Source organism: Nomascus leucogenys, chromosome 10 (genome assembly GCF_006542625.1).
Source record: "Nomascus leucogenys isolate Asia chromosome 10, Asia_NLE_v1, whole genome shotgun sequence".
Classification (NCBI taxonomy): Eukaryota; Metazoa; Chordata; class Mammalia; order Primates; family Hylobatidae; genus Nomascus; species Nomascus leucogenys.
This window is the reverse complement of record NC_044390.1, coordinates 12,652,145-12,670,582: the sequence shown is the minus strand read 5'-3', so window position 1 is coordinate 12,670,582 and position 18,438 is coordinate 12,652,145. Positions and strand designations below refer to the sequence as shown.

The 18,438-nt window shown below is 41.3% G+C and overlaps 1 protein-coding gene and 1 pseudogene across 3 annotated transcripts in view; one reads left to right on the top strand and one right to left on the bottom strand.

Moving 5' to 3' along the window:
• The window catches only part of EEA1 (early endosome antigen 1), a 157,069-nt gene that overhangs the window by 96,867 nt on the left and 41,764 nt on the right, over window positions 1–18,438 (bottom strand). The window lies entirely within an intron of this gene.
• LOC115836917 lies at window positions 14,688–16,020 on the top strand (annotated as a pseudogene). The gene has a single exon (XR_004031925.1). The product of XR_004031925.1 is annotated as a heterogeneous nuclear ribonucleoprotein A1-like (transcript).

Here is an 18,438-nt window from a genome sequence, read left to right as displayed (position 1 = left end):
TAGAGTTTGGTTATCTGTAATCCTTTCTCATATCCACTGCAACTAAGAACTTACCTTAACTGGAACTTAAGGTACTCCTGTTGTACCAAGTATCCTTTTAGTTAAAAGAAAAAGCCCTGGCCGGGCACAGTTGTTCATGCTCATAATCCCAGCACTTTGGCAGGCCAAGGCAGGCAGATCACTTGAGGCCAGGAGTTCTAGACTACCCTAGCCAACATGGTGAAACCCCATCTCTATTTAAAAAAAAAAAAAAATACAAAAAATTAGCTGGGCATGCTGGTGCACCCTTGTAGTCCCAGCTACTTGGGAGGCTGAGGCAGGAGAATTGTTTGAACCCGGGCGGTGGAGGTTGCAGCAAGCCAAAATTGCACCACTGCACTCCAGCCTGGGTGACACAGTGAGATTCTGCCTCAAAAAAAAAAAAAAAAAAAAAAAAAGGAAAGCCCTTACTTTAAGTGTGGAGTAGGTGAGATTATTACTTTTGATTTTGGCTAGTCCATCAAGAAGAAAAGTTGACCCACAAGGTCCAGAAGGATAACGTGATAAAATGCTAAGAAGATTTTCAAGAATCTTTTATGCCTCCATCTTTCCTTGCACTGCTTCAGCCGGTTTAATTGGTATCATCCTACATGCACCCATTTTCTCCACCACAGTTAAAATCTCTGGTTTAACTGTCCTCCTATAAAGTTTTTCCTGAGTTCCTCTCATGCTGAATTAGCCACTGCACTTTTTGCAAATAATACCTATCACAGAAACCTCCTGGGGTAGACATTGCACCTTATTCACCTATTATCTCCCTCACCTGCCAAAATATCTGCCACATAAAAGGTACTCCATTAATATGTCAAATAACTAAATGTGGTTAAGAGTGCTTTCTTATATACATAATTACCTCACAGAAAAAAAGTAATTTTTGGTCCTTCTGGTGCAAAAGGTTGCATTATTTTATAAGATTTATAAAATATGTTTTAAAAGCTATGTTTCCTTTGTTTTTGGAATACCATAGTGATTTTCAAAGAAAACACATTATCAGGATCATCTGAGAAATTCTTTTCAGCCTGAAAATGGGCAGCACTTCCCCTAACTTGCTCCTCTCCTCAGCCTTTGTTATGTGCAGCCTCAGATACTGGGAAATACTGAGAAATATTTTTGGAGTGATCCACTGTTACTTATGAGAGTATGTCATTCTGTCACCTTCCTCAAGTCTAGGGGAGTTAAAACAAAAATTGAGACAGTCTGAGATTCAAGTTCTAATGCTGTATATTTTCCCGAATAGGGACAATAACTGTTCATATGCAAAGTCTTCTTTCCTTTTTTTTTTTTTTTTTTTTTTTTTTTTGGCGATGGTGGGGCAGGGACAGGACAGAGTCTCACTCTGTTGCCCAGGCTGGAGTGCACAGGCGTGATCTCGGCTCACTACAACCCCTGCCTCCCAGGTTCAAGCGATTCTTGTGCCTCAGCCTTCCCTGTAGCTAGAAGTACAGGCAGATGCCACAACACCCAGCTAGTTTTTGTATTTTTAGTAGAGACAGGGTTTCACCATGTTGGCCAGGCTGGTCTCAAACTCCTGAGCTCAGTGGTCAGGCTGGTCTCAAACTCCTGACCTCAAGTGATCTGCCCACCTCAACCTCCCAAAGTGCTGGGATTACAGGCGTGAGCAACAGTGCCCAGCCTCAAAGTCCTCTTTCTATGTAACAGCAAAGTATTTTATACTAAAGCATTTTAATACATCCATTAATGAAACATTAACAAAATGATAAAAATATAACTTACCAATGTTGGAATAATATTCACTTAATATTTTGATTTCATGGCAAAATTGATACAAAACATTAACTTAAATTTCTGTATTTATTTACAAATTCACAAAAAGACAGCTGCAAACAGTAAGAGAAACCACGCAGACTTCCCAAGAGCCTCTTTTCCTTATTGAAACTTCCTTTAAGCATGCATAATTAAAGCAATCCATATTCCCTTGTAGCGTAAAAAGTTAAGCAACACCCAGGCAAGGAAAAATGAGCTATTTTGAGCAACCCAAAACCAAGCTGCTAAAACAAAATATACAGGACCCACAGTAACACTGGAGTCATTAAGAAGTTCCTGTCCTCTTGTTTCATTTTCATCGTGCACTTTCTGGTAATGCTCCGATAAATCAATAGCAGTTACACATCTTTTCATACATAAGGGGCAGATGAAACCCTGTGAAATAACGACTTTTAGAAAAATATACGGAAAAATATTTTTATAAAACAAGACAATGCAAATAGAAATAACAAGAAAATAATTAGTGTATCTCTTTTGGTATACATAAGGAAAATTTTCAAGTGGTAACTGTACAAAAGGTGAAAATCTATCCAAAGTAGGACTTCTAAAATTAGTTCCCATCCTTATGCTATAAATTTGCATTGGTTCAATTTCTTTTCATTATGGTATCCAGTTGCTTCAGTTAGAATATTATTTTGTTTATGACACTTTTAAAAAATTCTTTGTTTATGACACTTTGTCCTTACTTATGTAAGACCTATTATCAGCAAGTTAGCTTTTGTTTTATTTTATTTTATTTATTTATTTATTTATGAGACAATTTCACTCTGTTGCCCAGGCTGTAGTGCAATGGTGCGATCTCAGCTCACTGCCATCTCCGCCTCCCCGGTTCAAGGGGTTCTCGTGCCTCAGCCTCCCGAGTAGCTGGGACTACAGGCACGTACCACCAACGTCTGGATAATTTTTTTTTTTTTTTTTTTTTTTTTTGAGACAGAGTCTCACTCTGTCGCCCAGACTGGAATGCAGTGGCACGATCTTGGCTCACTGCAACCTCCTCCTCCCAGGTTCAAGCAATTCTCCTGCCTCGGCCTCCTGAGTAGCTGAGACTACAGGCACGTGCCACCACACCTGGCCAATTTTTGTATTTTTAGTAGAAATGGGGTTTCACCATGTTGGCCAGGCTGGTCTCCAACTCCTGACCTGAGAAGATCTGTCTGCCTCGGCCTCCCAAGGTGCTGAGATTACAGGCGTGAGCCACCACGCCCAGCCAGGATCAAGAAATTACTGGCAAGCATAACAAATACTTTTATGTCATATAATGTGTTCAACAAAGAAGTTCTCTTTGAAAGTAATTTAATGAAAGTAATTTTTAGTCTTTACTATATTCCACTAGCTTGAGATCCCATTCTTCCCGACACCCATAATTCCCAGCAGATGATTCTTCCTTGTAATTTTCTGAGCCAAATAAAACCATCTTCAAACAGTATTTTAAATTCCATATACCTAGCAATATCTATATTTTAAAATACGGACTGTTATACTGATCTATGTATGGCTTGAGGTTTTGTCAAATAAGAATAATAGGATGAGGGGCTGGGCATGGTGGCTCATGCCTGCATCCCCAGCACTTTGGGAGGCCAAGGCAGGCAGATCACTTGAGGTCAGGAGTTCGAGACCAGTCTGGCCAACATGGTGAAACCCCATCTCTCCTAAAAATATAAAAATTAGCCAGGCATGGTGGTGTGCACCTGTAATCCCAGCTACTAGGGAGGCTCAGGCCAGAGAATGGCTTGAACCCGGGTGGGTTGGGGAGGTTGCAGTGAGCCAAGATCACACCACTGCACTCCAGCCTGGGTGACAGAGTGAGACTCTGTCTCAAACAAAAAAAAAAGAATAATAGGATGACAGACTAGAATTGAAAGCATCAGGGAGAAAGTAAATAAAATGAAGACAGCAATAAGGATGAAATGCTATAACATCATGAGTGTCAGTGTCAAAAACAGATGTGGGCTTGGGTCTTGGGTCTCAACCAATGCCTAATTATATGACCTTAAGGAAATCACTTTGCAAAATACTAAATACAGTGCTTGAGATATTGTAAGTGCTCAACGAATATGAACTGCCATTAGATGTACACTTAAAGATGAAAGGGAAGGACTGAAAGACTAGATGAAAAGATAGCAATTAAAAAACTAGATTACTCAGCAAGGCCAAGGAAATGAAGTAGTGAGAATATGAAGAAGAAAGTTTGTGAGAGGATAGACAATTATGGTAAAGAATGGGGAGATATGACTTTAATATTTCAGGTGAAACTATTGTTCCTGATGATACAGTAGAAGGTACTGCCATGGAATTGAGTAGCTAGAAAAGAGATACGGGCCGGGCGCGGTGGCTCACGCTTGTAATCCCAGCACTTTGGGAGGCTGAGGCGGGCGGATCACGAGGTCAGGAGATCCAGACCATGGTGAAACCCCGTCTCTACTAAAAAACACAAAAAATTAGCCGGGCGTGGTGGCGGGCGCCTGTAGTCCCAGCTACTCGGAGAGGCTGAGGCAGGAGAATGGCATGAACCCGGGAGGCGGAACTTGCAGTGAGCCGAGATTGCGCCACTGCACTCCAGCCTGGGCGACAGAGCAAGACTCTGTCTCAAAAAAAAAAAAAATTTAAAAAAAAAAATAATAATAATAATAATAATAAATTAAAAAATTTAAAAAAAAGAGAGATACGAAAGATCATTGACATTGACAACATTAAGGAACTGGGAGGTTAAAATGTTCCTTGAGTTATCAAAGTCACTTAGAATAGCAAGGAGAGAGAGGAAGACTGAAAACAGATGCCAGATGGGAAGCAAGACAGGGTAGCAATTAAGACCTAGGCTTCGGCTTGAATCCTGGATTCATACTGCTCTTAGTAGCTATGTGACCTTCAATTTCCTCATCTGTTAAGTGGAATAACAATAACGCTTACTTCATATGAATCTCATGACAATTAAATAATACATGCAATGCACTTATCATTGTACCTGGTACAAAGAAAACATTCAGTAAATGTTAGCTATCATTACTTTAATTATTCCTTTTGGTAATAACCCTTAAAGGAGATTATCCAGGGGATGAAAGTGAGGAATATGAGTTCATCTTTTTTTTTAACTGATGAAAGAGTTGTCTTCCAGATGACCACAGTCTCAAGTGCTAGAACTACAGAACAATTCTTCTTTAAAAGATGCTTCAGCCGGGCACAATGGCTCACACCTGTAATGCCAGCACTTTGGGAGGCTAAAGCAGGCAGATCGCTTGAGCCTAGGAATTTGAGACCTGCCTTGGCAACATGGCAAATCTCCATCTCTACAAAAAAACACACACACAAAAAAAAAAATTAGCCAGGCATGGTGGCATGCACCTATAGTCCCAGGTACTTGAGAGGTTGAGGCGGGAAGATCACTTGAGCCCAGGAGGTCCAGGCTGTGGTGAGCCATGTTCACACCACTGCACTCCAGCCCAGGCAATAGAATGAGACCCTGTCTCGAAAAAGAAGGAGAAAAAAGAAAAAAAGAAATAGAAAAATATGCTTCATTTGTTTTGTTTTGTTTGAGACAGAGTCTCGCTCTGTCACCAAGGCTGGAGTGCAGTGGCATAATCTCAGCTCACTGCAACCTCTGCCTCCCAGGTTCAAGCGATTCTCCTGCCTCAGCCTCCCGAGTAGCTGGGATTACAGGCGCTTGCCACCACGCCTGGCTAATTTTTGTATTTTTAGTAGAGACGGGGTTTCACCATGTTGGCCAAGCTGGTCTCAAACTCCTGACCTCAGGTGATCCACCTGCCTCAGCCTCCCAAAGTGCTGGGATTACAGGCGTGAGCCACAGTGCCCGGCTGTTTTGTTATCACCACCACAGCTTTAGGCTGCCTTTCACTTTACTCTCGTTTTTCACTGTTAAGTTTCCATATACAGTCATTCATTCAAAAAGTATTTACTTGCTGCTATTATACCATGCAGTAGGGTAACTGTGGTTAACAGTGAAATATTGTATATCACAAAATAGCTAAAAGAGAGCCTTTTGAATGCTCTCACCACAAAGAAATGATACATGAATGAGGTGATGGATACACTAACTACACTGATCGGATTATTACACAACATAGATATGTATTGAACATCAAAATGTAACCCACAAATAGGTGTAATTAAAATGTGTCAATTTAAAAAGTAAATAAATGTTTTTAAGTACTATATGATTTTTTAAAAATCACATGGGCATGTGATTACTATGTTCTAGCTGTTGTGATATGGTGCTAAGAATACAATGATAAATAAGACAAGGTCTTCACCCTCAAGAAGCTTACAGACTCTCTGAAAAAGTTACCCAAAAAAATGACATTTTAGGCCGGGCACAGTGGCTCATGCCTGTAATCCTAGCACTTTGAGAGGCCGAGGCAGGCGGATCACAAGGTCAAGAGATCAAGACTATCCTGGCCAATGGTCTATTAAAAATACAAAAATTAGCTGGGCATGGTGGCACGCCCCTGTGATCTCAGCTACTCGGGAGGCTAAGGCAGGAGAATTGCTTGAACCCAGGAGGCGGAGATTGCAGTGAGCCAAGATTGCGCCACTGCACTCCAGACTGGGCAACAGAGTGATACTCTGTCTCAAAAAAGAAAAAATTACATTTTATGTCCCACTAATCAGAAAATCCTATTAGATCCACATTCAAAATGTATCCAGAATCTCAGCACCTCTACTGTTACCACTCTGCTCCAAGTCACCATCACATTGTACATAGATCATTACAATGGCCTCCTAACACTCTCTTTGCTCCTACCCTCACCCCACTAACACACAGCAGCTAGAGTGTATCCCATAAAAATGCAAATCAAATCTTGTTGTTTCCTTGCTTAAAATTATCCGATAGCTTTCTACGACAGTAACAGTTAAAAACTAAAGTCTGTATAATAGTCTATGAGGCCCTACAAGAGGCAGGCCTGATCACTGACCCAATGTCCCCCTTGCTCACTATGCTAGAGCTACACTAGCCTCCTGGTTGCTTTTTCAACATGAGAGGCATATTCCCACCTTAGAGACCTGCTGTTCCACAGATCTGGAAAAATACTTGCCCCAGAAGTCCACGTGACTCATTTCCTCACCTCCTTCAGTTCTTTTTGTGTTATGCCCTCCTCAGAGAAGTCTTCCCTGGTAACTATTTAAAATTGCAGCCACCAAGAACACTTTATATGCCCCCTTTCCTGCTTTATTTTTTTCAATAACACCAACTGTCTAACTTGATACATTTTTTATTTATTTATTTTTGAGACAGGGTCTCACTCTATCATCCCAGCTGGAGTGCAGTAGCACAATCATGGTTAACTTGCGGCCTCGAACTCCTGGGCTCAAGCGATCCTCCCACCTTAGCCTCCTGAGTAGCTGATAATACAGGTGCATGCCACCACTCTTGGCTAATTTTCCTTTTTATTTTTTGTAGAGATGGAATCTCCCTATGTTGTCCAGGCTGGTCTTAGGTGATCCTCCCACCTCAGCCTCCCAAAGTGCTGAGATTACAGGCGTAAGCCACCATGCCTGGCCAATACATGTTTAGTATGTTTTTATTTTTGCCTATTTCCACCCACTTGAATGTAAGCTCCACCAGGATAAATAACTTTTAGTTTATCCTAACTAATGGGTAAAAGGGAGCTCTTTCACCCATCCCACCACATGAGGACACAGGGATAAGACCCCATCTATGAACCAGGAAATGGGCCCTCAACAGACATCAAATCTGCCAGCACCTTGATCTTGGACTTCTCATCCTCTAGAACTAAACTATAACTAAGAAATAAATTTCTGCAGTTTATAAGCTACCAAGTCTGTAGTATTTTATAATAGCAGTCTGAACTTACTAAGATAAGCAGGTGAGGTACACAGATTAGTTTATTGAAAAGCCCGAGAAAAGAAAAAACTTGGCACACAATAAAAACAGAGAGAGAATTCAGTATGCCTGGATCAGAGTATCAAGAAGACTATGAGAAGAAATGAAGCTATAGAAGTAAAAAGAAAGCAGATCACCAAAAAAGAGATAAACAACAAAAAAACTTCTAGAACAAGCTAAAGAATTTAGACTTTATTCTAAGGATAATTGATTGAAAGCCATTAACCTGGCTGTTGTTTTTTTTGTTTGTTTGTTTTTTGAGACAGAGTCTTGCTTTATCACCTAGACTGGAGTGCAGTGGCACGAGCTCAGCTCACTGCAACCTCTGCCTCCCAGGCACAAGAAATTCTCGTGCCTCAGCCTCCCAAGTAGCTGGGATTACAGGCATGCGCTGTCATGTCCAGCTAAATTTTTTTTCTTTTTTTTTTTTTTTTTTTTGTATTTTTAGTAGGGACAGGATTTCTCCATGTTGGCCAGGCTAGTCTCAAACTCCTGGCCTCAACTGATCCACCAGCCTGGGCATCCAAGCGCTGGGATTACAGGCATGAGCCACCATTCCCGGCCTAACCTGGGTTTTAACCAGGAAAATGGCATCATAAAATCCTAGAGATATTTTAAAAGAATAGATTCAATTGGAAGAGAGAGGAGATACGAGGTGGGTAACATCAGATAAAAGGAGGATAGTTACAATAATATGTGAGAGTTAATGATTGATGGTAGTCTGTGTTAAGGCAGTAACAGAATGGATTAAAATTATTGCTTAAGTAATTTCAATAGAAAAGGTTTTCCAAGGAGGTGATAATTGAACTAAAATTAAAATAATTTTTTTTTTTTTTTGTGTGACAAAGTCTTGCTCTGTCACCCAGGCGGGAGTGCAGTGGTGCGATCTTGGCTCACGGCAACCTCCACCTTCTGGGTTCAAGTGATCCTCTTGCTTCAGCCTCCTGAGTAGCTGGGACTACAGGTGCGTGCCACCACACCCTTTAATAGAGATGGGGTTTCACCATGTTGGTCAGGCTGGTCTCGAACTCCTGATTTCGTGATCCGCCCGCCTTGGCCTCCCAAAGTGTTGGGATTATAGGCATAAGCCACCACACTCGGCCTAGGAAATGAGACTTGATAGGTAGGTAAAGGCCACATATGCAGGGCCTTATAGACCACGATACGACATAATGGAATTTATTTTGCATAATAGGAAGCCAATGAATTTTTTTTTTTCTTTTCTTGCTGGGAAGCATAGCCTCCAGCAGAAGCTGGAAGCAGGCATTTCCTAAAGCCAATGACGATTTTAATTCAGGGAATGGCCTGATCTGATTCCAGTCCTTCTGGTTGCTCTTTGGAGAACTGGCCTAAAATGATAAGGATGATACACCCTTATGATCATCTAGGTGAAAGACAGATGGCAGCAGAAATAGAAAGAAGATAAGACCAGGCACAGTGGCTCACACTTATAATCCTAACACTTCAGGAGGCCAAGGTGAGAGGACTGCTTGAAGCCAGGAGCTTGAGACCAGCTGGGGCAACATAGCAAGACCCCTTGCTACAAGAAAATTAAAAATTAAATTTCCACACAGCTTCCTTTGGAAAAAAAAAAAAAGGTGGGGGAACGGACTGAAGATATATCTGGGGACTAAAATGAATAGGATTTATCATGTACTGAATATGGTGGATGAGGAAAAGGAAGAATCAAGTTTGCTCTGAAATCCTTAGCTTCAATATCTGAGATTTTCTACAATTTTCAGCTTTCTAAGACAGCTAAAAGAATAGCAAGTTGAATGTTGGGATAGGAAAGGGTGGAGGGCAAGAATTTAACTTAAACATTAAATTTAGGACAAATATTAAATTTAAAATGCATATTAAAGTCCTAAGCTTCCACCTTAAGAATCTAGAAAAAAGATGAGCAAACTAAATCCAAAGTAAGTAGATGGAGGAAATTAAATATAAAAGCAGAAACCAATAAAAGAGAAAAGCAAAACACAGAGAAAATTAACAAAGTCAAAAGTTGGCTATCTTAAAAATTAATAAATGGATAAACTAATAGGAATAGTTAGGAAAGAAAGAAAAGGATAAAATATTTTCTCTCTTACCAAAATCATGGGATATCACTACAGATGCTATAGATGTTTATGCCAATAAATTCAACACATTAGATGAAATAACAGATTCCTTAAAAACACAATTCACCAAAACTGACTCAAAAGGAAACAGAGAATCTGAGTAATAATCAATGCACTTCCCAAAAAGGAAGCTCCAAGCCCAGATGGTTTTACTAGTGAATTCTAGCAAACATTCAAGGTATAATTAGTGCCTATTTCTTTCAGAAAATATAGGAAGGAGTGCTTCCTAATTTATGAGGCCAGGAAAACCCAGATACCAAAACCAGACACAAACATTTCAAAAAAGAAAATTACAGACTGATATCCCTCATGACCAAATGAAAAGGTCCCCCAAAAATATATAAACAAATGAAATCTAGCAGTATACAGGCTGAGCATCCATTATCTGAAATGCTTGAGACACTTTTGGATTCTGGATTTTTTTTTTTTTTTTTTTGTATTTTGGAATGTTTACATGATACTTACCAGTTGGACATCCTAATCCAAAAAATCCAAAATCTGAAATGAACACCATTTGGACACTCAAGTTTGGAGTTTTGGAGCATTTCGGATTTTGAATTTTCAGATTAGGGATGCTCCACCTGTATTAAAATAGTAATAACAACACAGCAAGACCAAGTGGAGCTTATCCTAGAAACAAGAGTAGACCAACATTCAAAAATCAATGTAAATCATCGCAATAACGGAAGGAGAAAATCATATTATCATCTCAATAGATGTGGGAAAAGCATTTGGCAATATTCAAAATTCATTCAAAGGGAAGGGGGAGGGGAAAAGAAGGGAGAGAGGGAGGGAGGAAAGGGGAAAAGCTCTCAGAAAACTAGAAAGCATCCTTAAGCTGATCAGAAAAAAACCCATGGCTACCATCATTCTCAGTGGTAAAAACCTTAAATGTTATTCCCCTAAGTTCACAAAGTAAAATACTTACTCTCCCCAATTCTATTTAATATTTGACCCAAATTAAGGTCCAATATTGTGTGCTTCCTTGACATCTGGTATAACTGGGAGGGCCTCAAATGGCCTCAAATGGCCTAACCACAAGTTTGCCTCCCCACTCTGCTCCCACAGATAAGGCTGCCTACTCAAACAGCCCTTCTGATCACAGGGACCAGGCACAGTGCCTGCTTATCCCTACGTAGTGGCTTTCCCATGTCCTGGTCCCCTGCCAGCCCACAGACTTATCCAAACAATCCAATCATATCCTTCTGTAGGAACCAGAAGGCACCCCAGCCTCTTGATATCACCAAGCCTGCCTCCCACAGCCCCTGGTTGTTCATTTTGTTCCCAAATGTAATTTTCATGTAGCCATGCATGGCATGTAGTGTCTTTCTCCCCTAGGCTGTAAACATATAACAAACTGCTGTTGATCTCAACTGTCCAGTGTCACGTGTTGTATGTTCAGCCATCCCCATAACCCTAGGGCAAAATCCCTCCTTCACCACACGGTACATAGGAGGCAATGAAAACACTGGCAAATGCAAATGACTTGCACCCGGTATAAAGGAGTCTTACAATTCAATAATAAAAAGATAATCCAACGTTTTTGGGTTTTTTTTGAGTTGTGGTCTCACTCTGTCACTCTAACTGGAGTGCAGTGATGCAATCTCGGCTCACCGCAGCCTCTACCTCACAGGATCAAGCGATTCTCCTGCCTCAACCTTTCAAGTAGCTGGGATTACAGGCACACGCCACAATGCCTGGCTAATTTTTTTTGGCGGGGGGCGGGGCGGGGAGGACTGAGTCTCACTCTGTCGCCCAGGCTGGAGTATAGTCATACAATCTCGGCTCACTGTAAGCTCCGCCTCCAGAGTTCTCACCACTCTCCTGCCTCAGCCTCCTGAGTAGCTGGGACTACAGGGACCCACCACCACGCCCAGCTAACTTTTTGTATTTTTAGTAGAGACGGGTTTTCACGGTGTTAGCCAGGATGGTCTTGATCTCCTGCTCGTGATCAGCCCACCTCAGCCTCCCAAAGTGCTGGGATTACAAGCGTGAGCTACTGCACCTGGCTTAATTTTTAAAATAGGTCCATTTCCAGTTCCAGAAAAAATGGCATAGATGCACTTTTCCTTATTCCTTCTGCCAAGTACAGCTAAAATTCATGGACATTATATATAAAACAAATGTAAGAAGACTCTGAAAGACACAGAGAGGAAGGCAGACCAGTTAGTGATCTCAGGAGCCAAGACTGACTGATGAAGTTCTTTGCCTCATATATTCTGAAATGAATACTAGAGAAGCCAGCAATCTGGAAACACCAGACCATGCTAACAAGAGAAGCCTGCTCTCTCTAGGTGCATGATCAGGGAAGAGGTAGTCCTCTCACTGCTAAATCTGACTGGCTTTTTAGAAAAGGGGCTCAGTGTAGTAGATCATGCCTGTAATCCCAGCACTTTGGGAAGCTGAGGCGGGTGGATTGTTTGAGCCCAGGAATTCCAGACTAGCCTCGGAAACATGGCAAGACCCCATCTCTATGAAAAAAAACAAAAATTAGCAGGGCCATGGTGATGCATGCCTATGGTCCCAGCTACCTACTCTATTCAGGAGGTGGTGGTAGGAAGATCACTTGAGCCCAGGAGATGGAGCAGTGATCACACCACCGCACTCAGCCTGGGCAACAGAGTGAGATGGAGAGGAGGAGGGGAGGGAAAGAAGGAATGGAGGAAAGGATAGGAAAAGGAAGAAAGAGGGAAAGAAAGGAGATGCAGTACTGAGATACTACAACATCTGGAGGTCAGTTGGAGAGGCAGGAAAAACACCAGAAGAGAGGTATCAGAGAAGCACAAGAAAGACTGCGTTATTAGACAGCGAGAGTTGACTGGACTAAATGCTTCTAAGAAGTAAAGTAAGATGAGGACAAAGAAGCAAAGATGAGAATTAGTAAAAGATAGGCCATTAGTGAGTAGTTTCAATGGAAAAACTGAGGATGGAAGCCAGATTGGAATAGGATAAACAATAAACAAAGACATTTGCTTCCAGCAATACAGTGTACTAAACACTCTGAACTGTCCTGATGAAAACAATGAAATGATATAAAACATCACTTATTACATTATGTATTACATATATTATATATTATTACAGCTGACCCTCGAACACCACAAGTTTGAACTGTGTGGGTCCACTTATACGTGGATTTTCTTCCACCTCTGCCTCCTCTGAGACAGCAAGACCAACTCCATTTCTTCCTCCTCCTCCTCATCCTACTCAACATAAAGACAAAGATGAAGACCTTTATGACCTTCCACTTAAAGAATAGTAAATGTATTTTCTCTTTGTTATGACTTTCCTTTTCTTTTTTTCTTTTTTGGCTCTATGGAATCTTTCTAGTCATATGATTTTTCTTTTTTCTTTTTTTTTTTTTTTGAGAGAAAGTCTCACTCTGTTGCCCAGGCTGGAGTGCAGTGGAGTGATCTCAGCTCACTGCAACCTCTGCCTCCTGAGTTCAAGTGATTCTCCTGCCTCAGCCTCCCGAGTAGCTGGGATTATAGTCACGTGCCACCATGCCTCACTAATTTTTGTATTTTTAGTAGAGACATGGTTTCATCACGTTGGCCAGGCTGGTCTCAAACTCCTGACCTCAAGTGATCTGCCCACCTCGGCCTCCCAAAGTGCGGGATCACAGGCGTGAGTCACCGCATCTGGCCTCTTTTTTTTTTTTTTTCCCACTTTTATTTTAGATTCAGAGGGTATATGTGCAGGTTTGTTACCTGGGTATATTGCATGATGCTGAGGTCTGGGGTACAAATGATCTTGTCACCCAGGTACTAAGCATAGTACTCAACAGTCAGATTTTCAACCATTGCCCACCTCCTTCCCTTCTCATTCTAGTAATCTCCAGTTTCTATTGTTGCCATCTTTATGTCCATGAGTACCCAATGTTTAGCTCCCATTTATAAGTGAGAACAAGCAGTATTTGGTTTTCTGTTCCTGTGTTAATTTGCTTGGGATAATAGCCTCTAGCTGCATCAGTATTGCTACAAAGAATATGATTTTGTTATTTTTATGCCTGCATGGTATTCTGTGGTATATATGTACCACATATATATATTTTTTTTTTTTATCCAATCCACCACTGATGGGCACATAAGCCGATTCCATTTATTTGCTATTGTGAATAGTGCTGTAATGAATATACAAATGCATATGTCTTTTTGGTAGAACGGTTTGTTTTGTTCAGATATATACTCAGTAATGGATTACTGGGTTGAATGGTAGTCCTGTTTTAAGTTCTTTAAATCTCGAAACTGCTTTCCACAGTGGCTGAACTAATTTACATTCCCACCAACAATGTATAAGCATCCTCTTTTCTCTGCAGCCTCACCAACATTTGGTTTTTGATATTTTAATAATAGCCATTCTAACTGGTGTGAGATGGTATCTCATTGTGTTTCTGATTTGCATTTCTCTGATGATTAGACATATGGACCATTTTGTCACATTTCTTGGCCACTTGTATGTTGTCCTCTCAGAAGTGCCTGTTCATGTCTTTTGACCATTTTTTAATGGGTTTTGTTTGCTTGTTCAACTGTTTACGTTTCTTATAGATTCTAGATATTAGCACTTTGATATCTGCAAACTTAGCTGCACAGTTTGCAAATATTTTCTCCCATTCTGCAGGCTATCTCTTTACTCTGTTGATAGTTTCTTTCGCTGTGCAGAGGCTCTTTAATTAGTCCGGCTTGCCAATTTTTGATTTTGTTGCAATTGCTTTTGAGGACTTAGTTATAAATTCTCTCCTGACACTAATGTCCAGAATGATGTTTCCTAGGTTTTCTTCTAAGATTCTTACAGTTTAAGGTCTTACATTTAAATCTTTAATCCACTTTGAGTTAAATTTTGTGTATGATGAAAGATAGGGAATCCAGTTTCATTCTTCTGCATAAGCCACATGATTTTCTTAATAATATTTTCTTTTCTCTATCTTACTTTATTGTAAGAATACAGTGAGACACGTTCATCAGCTTCTTCCTTTCTGCCCGCGGACGCTGCTGAAGAAGCATCGTTAAAGTCTCTCTTCTCCCTTCCATCATGTCTAAGTCAGAGTCTCCTAAAGAGCCCGAACAGCTGAGGAAGCTCTTCATTGGAGGGTTTAGCTTTGAAACAACTGATGAGAGCCTGAGGAGCCATTTTGAGCAATGGGGAACGCTCACGGACTGTGTGGTAATGAGAGATCCAAACACCAAGCACTCCAGGGGCTTTGGGTTCATTACATATGCCACTGTGGAGGAGGTGGATGCAGCCATGAATGCAAGGCCACACAAGGTGGATGCAAGAGTTGTGGAACCAAAGAGAGCTGTCTCAAGAGAAGATTCTCAAAGACCAGGTGCCCACTTAACTATGAAAAAGATATTTGTTGGTGGCATTAAAGAAGACACTGAAGAACATCACCTAAGAGATTATTTTGAACAGTATGGAAAAATTGAAGTGACTGAAATCATGACTGACTGAGGCAGTGGCAAGAAAAGGGGCTTTGCCTTTGTAACCTTTGATGACCATGACTCCGTGGATAAGACTGTCATTCAGAAATATCATACTGTGAATGGTCACAACTGTGAAGTTAGGAAAGCCCTGTCAAAGCAAGAGATGGCTAGTGCTTTATCCAGCCAAAGAGGCTGAAGTGGTTCTAGAAATTTTGGTGGTGGTTGTGGAGGTGGTTTTGGCGGAATGACAACTCTGGTAGTGGAGGAAACTTCAGTGGTGGTGGTGGATATGGTGGCAGTGGGGCTGGCTATAATGGATTTGGTAATGATGGAAGCAATTTTGGAGGTGGTGGAAGCTACAGTGATTTTGGCAATTACAACAATCAGTCTTCAAATTTTGGACCCATGAAGGGAGGAAACTTTGGAGGAAGAAGCCCGGATCCCTATGGTGGTGGAGGCCAATACTTTGCCAAACCATGAAACCAAGGCGGCTATGGTGGGTCCAGTAGCAGCAGTAGCTATGGCAGTGGCAGAAGATTTTAATTAGGAAACAAAGCTTAGCAGGAGACGAGAGCCAGAGAAGTGACAGGGAAGCTACAGGTTACAACAGATTTGTGAACTCAGCCAAGCACAGTGGTGGCAGGGCCTAGCTGCTACAAAGAAGACCTGTTTTAGACAAATACTCATGGGTATGGGCAAAAAACTTGAGGACTGTATTTGTGACTAATTGTATAATAAGTCATTTTAGTTTCTATTCTGTGGAAGGTGTAAAGCATTCCAACAAGGGTTTCAATGTAGATTTTTTTTTTTGCATCCATGTTGTTGATTGCTAAATGTAATAGTCTGATCATGATGCTGAATAAATGTCTTTTTTAATGTGCAAAGAAAAAAAAGAATACAGTGTATAATATATACATATAGCATGCAAAATATGTGTGAATCAACTGTTTATATTATAGGTAAGGCTTCTGGTCAACAATAGGCTATTAGTAGTTAAGTTTTTGGGGAGTCAAAAGTTATACATGAATTTCAACTGGAGGTTGGCACTCAAATTGTTCAAAGGTCAGCTACACGTTATAAAATATAAAATATTATATAAACAGAACCAAAGTAAGCTTTCACCCTGAATATTTCTTTAATGTCCTGGAGACCATGATATTTCCAATTCAACTTAGAAGCTGTTAAAGGCACCATGTTAAAACCTAGAGCTTGTCCAAGGTAGGAAGCCAAACTCAATGTAAAGGTAAAAAGGAAACAAACCTCAGAGAGACAGAGAGAGAGACCAACCAAGACCTTGTCTGTACCTTAGTACTGGTGGCATATGGAAAAAACAATTTCCCCTGAGAATCCGTAACCACTAATAGCCCTCAATTAGATTAGCAGTCAGAATGTATCCTATTGTATAATCTGAAGAATTTCAAGCTCAGAACTTAATTTAAGGCAGTCCCCCGTTAACGGCACCTCTGTAACGTTCCCCAGTTAACGGCACCTCTCTAATGTTCCCATCCATTAAGTGGAAGTGGATCATGATAAAGTTTTTCATCCTTGTTGTCTCTGAGTAGGCTGAAAAGGAAGAGAAAGAAGTGGAATGGGTCTTGCTGTCTCAGAGGTGGCAGAGGTGGAAGAAAATTCACATATAAGTGGACCTGCGCAGTTCAAACCTGTGTTGTTCAAGCGTCGGCTGTAATAACATATATGTAATACATAATGCTGAGCACTGGCAAAAGCAAATCCTCTCTGGAAGAACATCGACATAGACCACAAAGAGTTTCCACTAGAGAAGTTCCAAGGAACATAAATTCACAATCGAAAAAAATTCACAAAATATACAAGAGAAAAAGCCACAAGCCATTGCGAGTGACATCCAACAGAAAGAACTGGCAACAGAGTCAAACCTATAAAGTTTCCAATACTATAATGCTATAAACATTACCAGACAGAAAACATAGAATAATCATATTTGAATGTTTTAATAAATAAAAGAGAAGCTTGAAAATTGAAGCAAAGAACAAGGAACTAAGAAAAAGAAAGATTGAATTTGAAAAAAAAAAAATCAGAATTAGCTGGACACGGTGGCACATGCCTGTAATCTCAGCTACTCAAGAGGCTAAGGTGGGAGAAATGCTCGAGCCCAGAAGTTCAAGGCTGCAGTGAAAGCTATGATTGAACCACTGCACTCCAGTCTGGGTGACAGAGCAAGATCCTGTGGAAAAAAAGAGGAAGTGAGGGGAGGGGAGAGGAGGAGAGAGAAGGGAAGAGAAAGGAATGGACAGGAGGGGACTGGAGGGGAGAGGAGGGGAAAGGAGGGGAGGAGAGGAGAGGGGAGAGGAGGGGAAGGGAAGAGAAAGGAAGGGATGGGAGGGGAGGGAGGGGAGGGGAGAGAAGGGAGAGGAGGGGAGAGAAGGCAAGGGAGGGGAGAGAAGGCAAGGGAGGGGAGAGAAGGCAAGGGAGGGGAGAAAAGGGAAAGGGAGAGGAGAGGAAGGGGAAGGGGGGAGAAGGGGGAAAGGGAGGCAGGGAGGGAGGGAGGGAGGGAGGGAGGGAGGGAGGGAGGAAGGAAGGAAGGAAGGAAGGAAGGAAGGAAGGAAAAAAGAAAAAGAAAAGCCAGACGCGGTGGCTCACGCCTGTAATCCCAACACTTTGGGAGGCCAAGACGGGCGGATCACCAGGTCAGGAGATCAAGACCATCCTGGCTAACACAGTGAAACCCCGACTCTACTAAAAATACAAAAAATTAGCCAGGCGCGGTGGCGGGCACCTGTAGTCCCAGCTACTCGGGAGGCTGAAGCAGGAGAATGGCATGGACCTGGGAGGAGGAGCTTGCAGTGAGCCAAGATCCACACCACTGCACTCCAGCCTGGGCAACAGAGCAGGACTCCGTCTCAAAAAAAAACAAAAAAACAAACGAACAAACAAAAACCAAAAACAAAAAAAAAGAAAAGAAAGAAAGAACTTCTAGGAATGAAAAAAAGACACTTAAAATGAAAATTACTGGCATATTAAACAGTAGGTATTCTCCACAGCTGAGGAAAGATTTAATTAATTGGATATTACATTTTTTAATCCAAAATGAAAAACAACAAAAAAAAAGATATAAAATATAAAACAGGCCAGGCACAGTGGCTCATGGCTGTAAACATTTTGGGAGGCCAAGGCAGGAGGATCACTTGAGGTCAAGAAGTCAAGACCAGCCTCCAACCAGAGTCACAGATGGAGACCT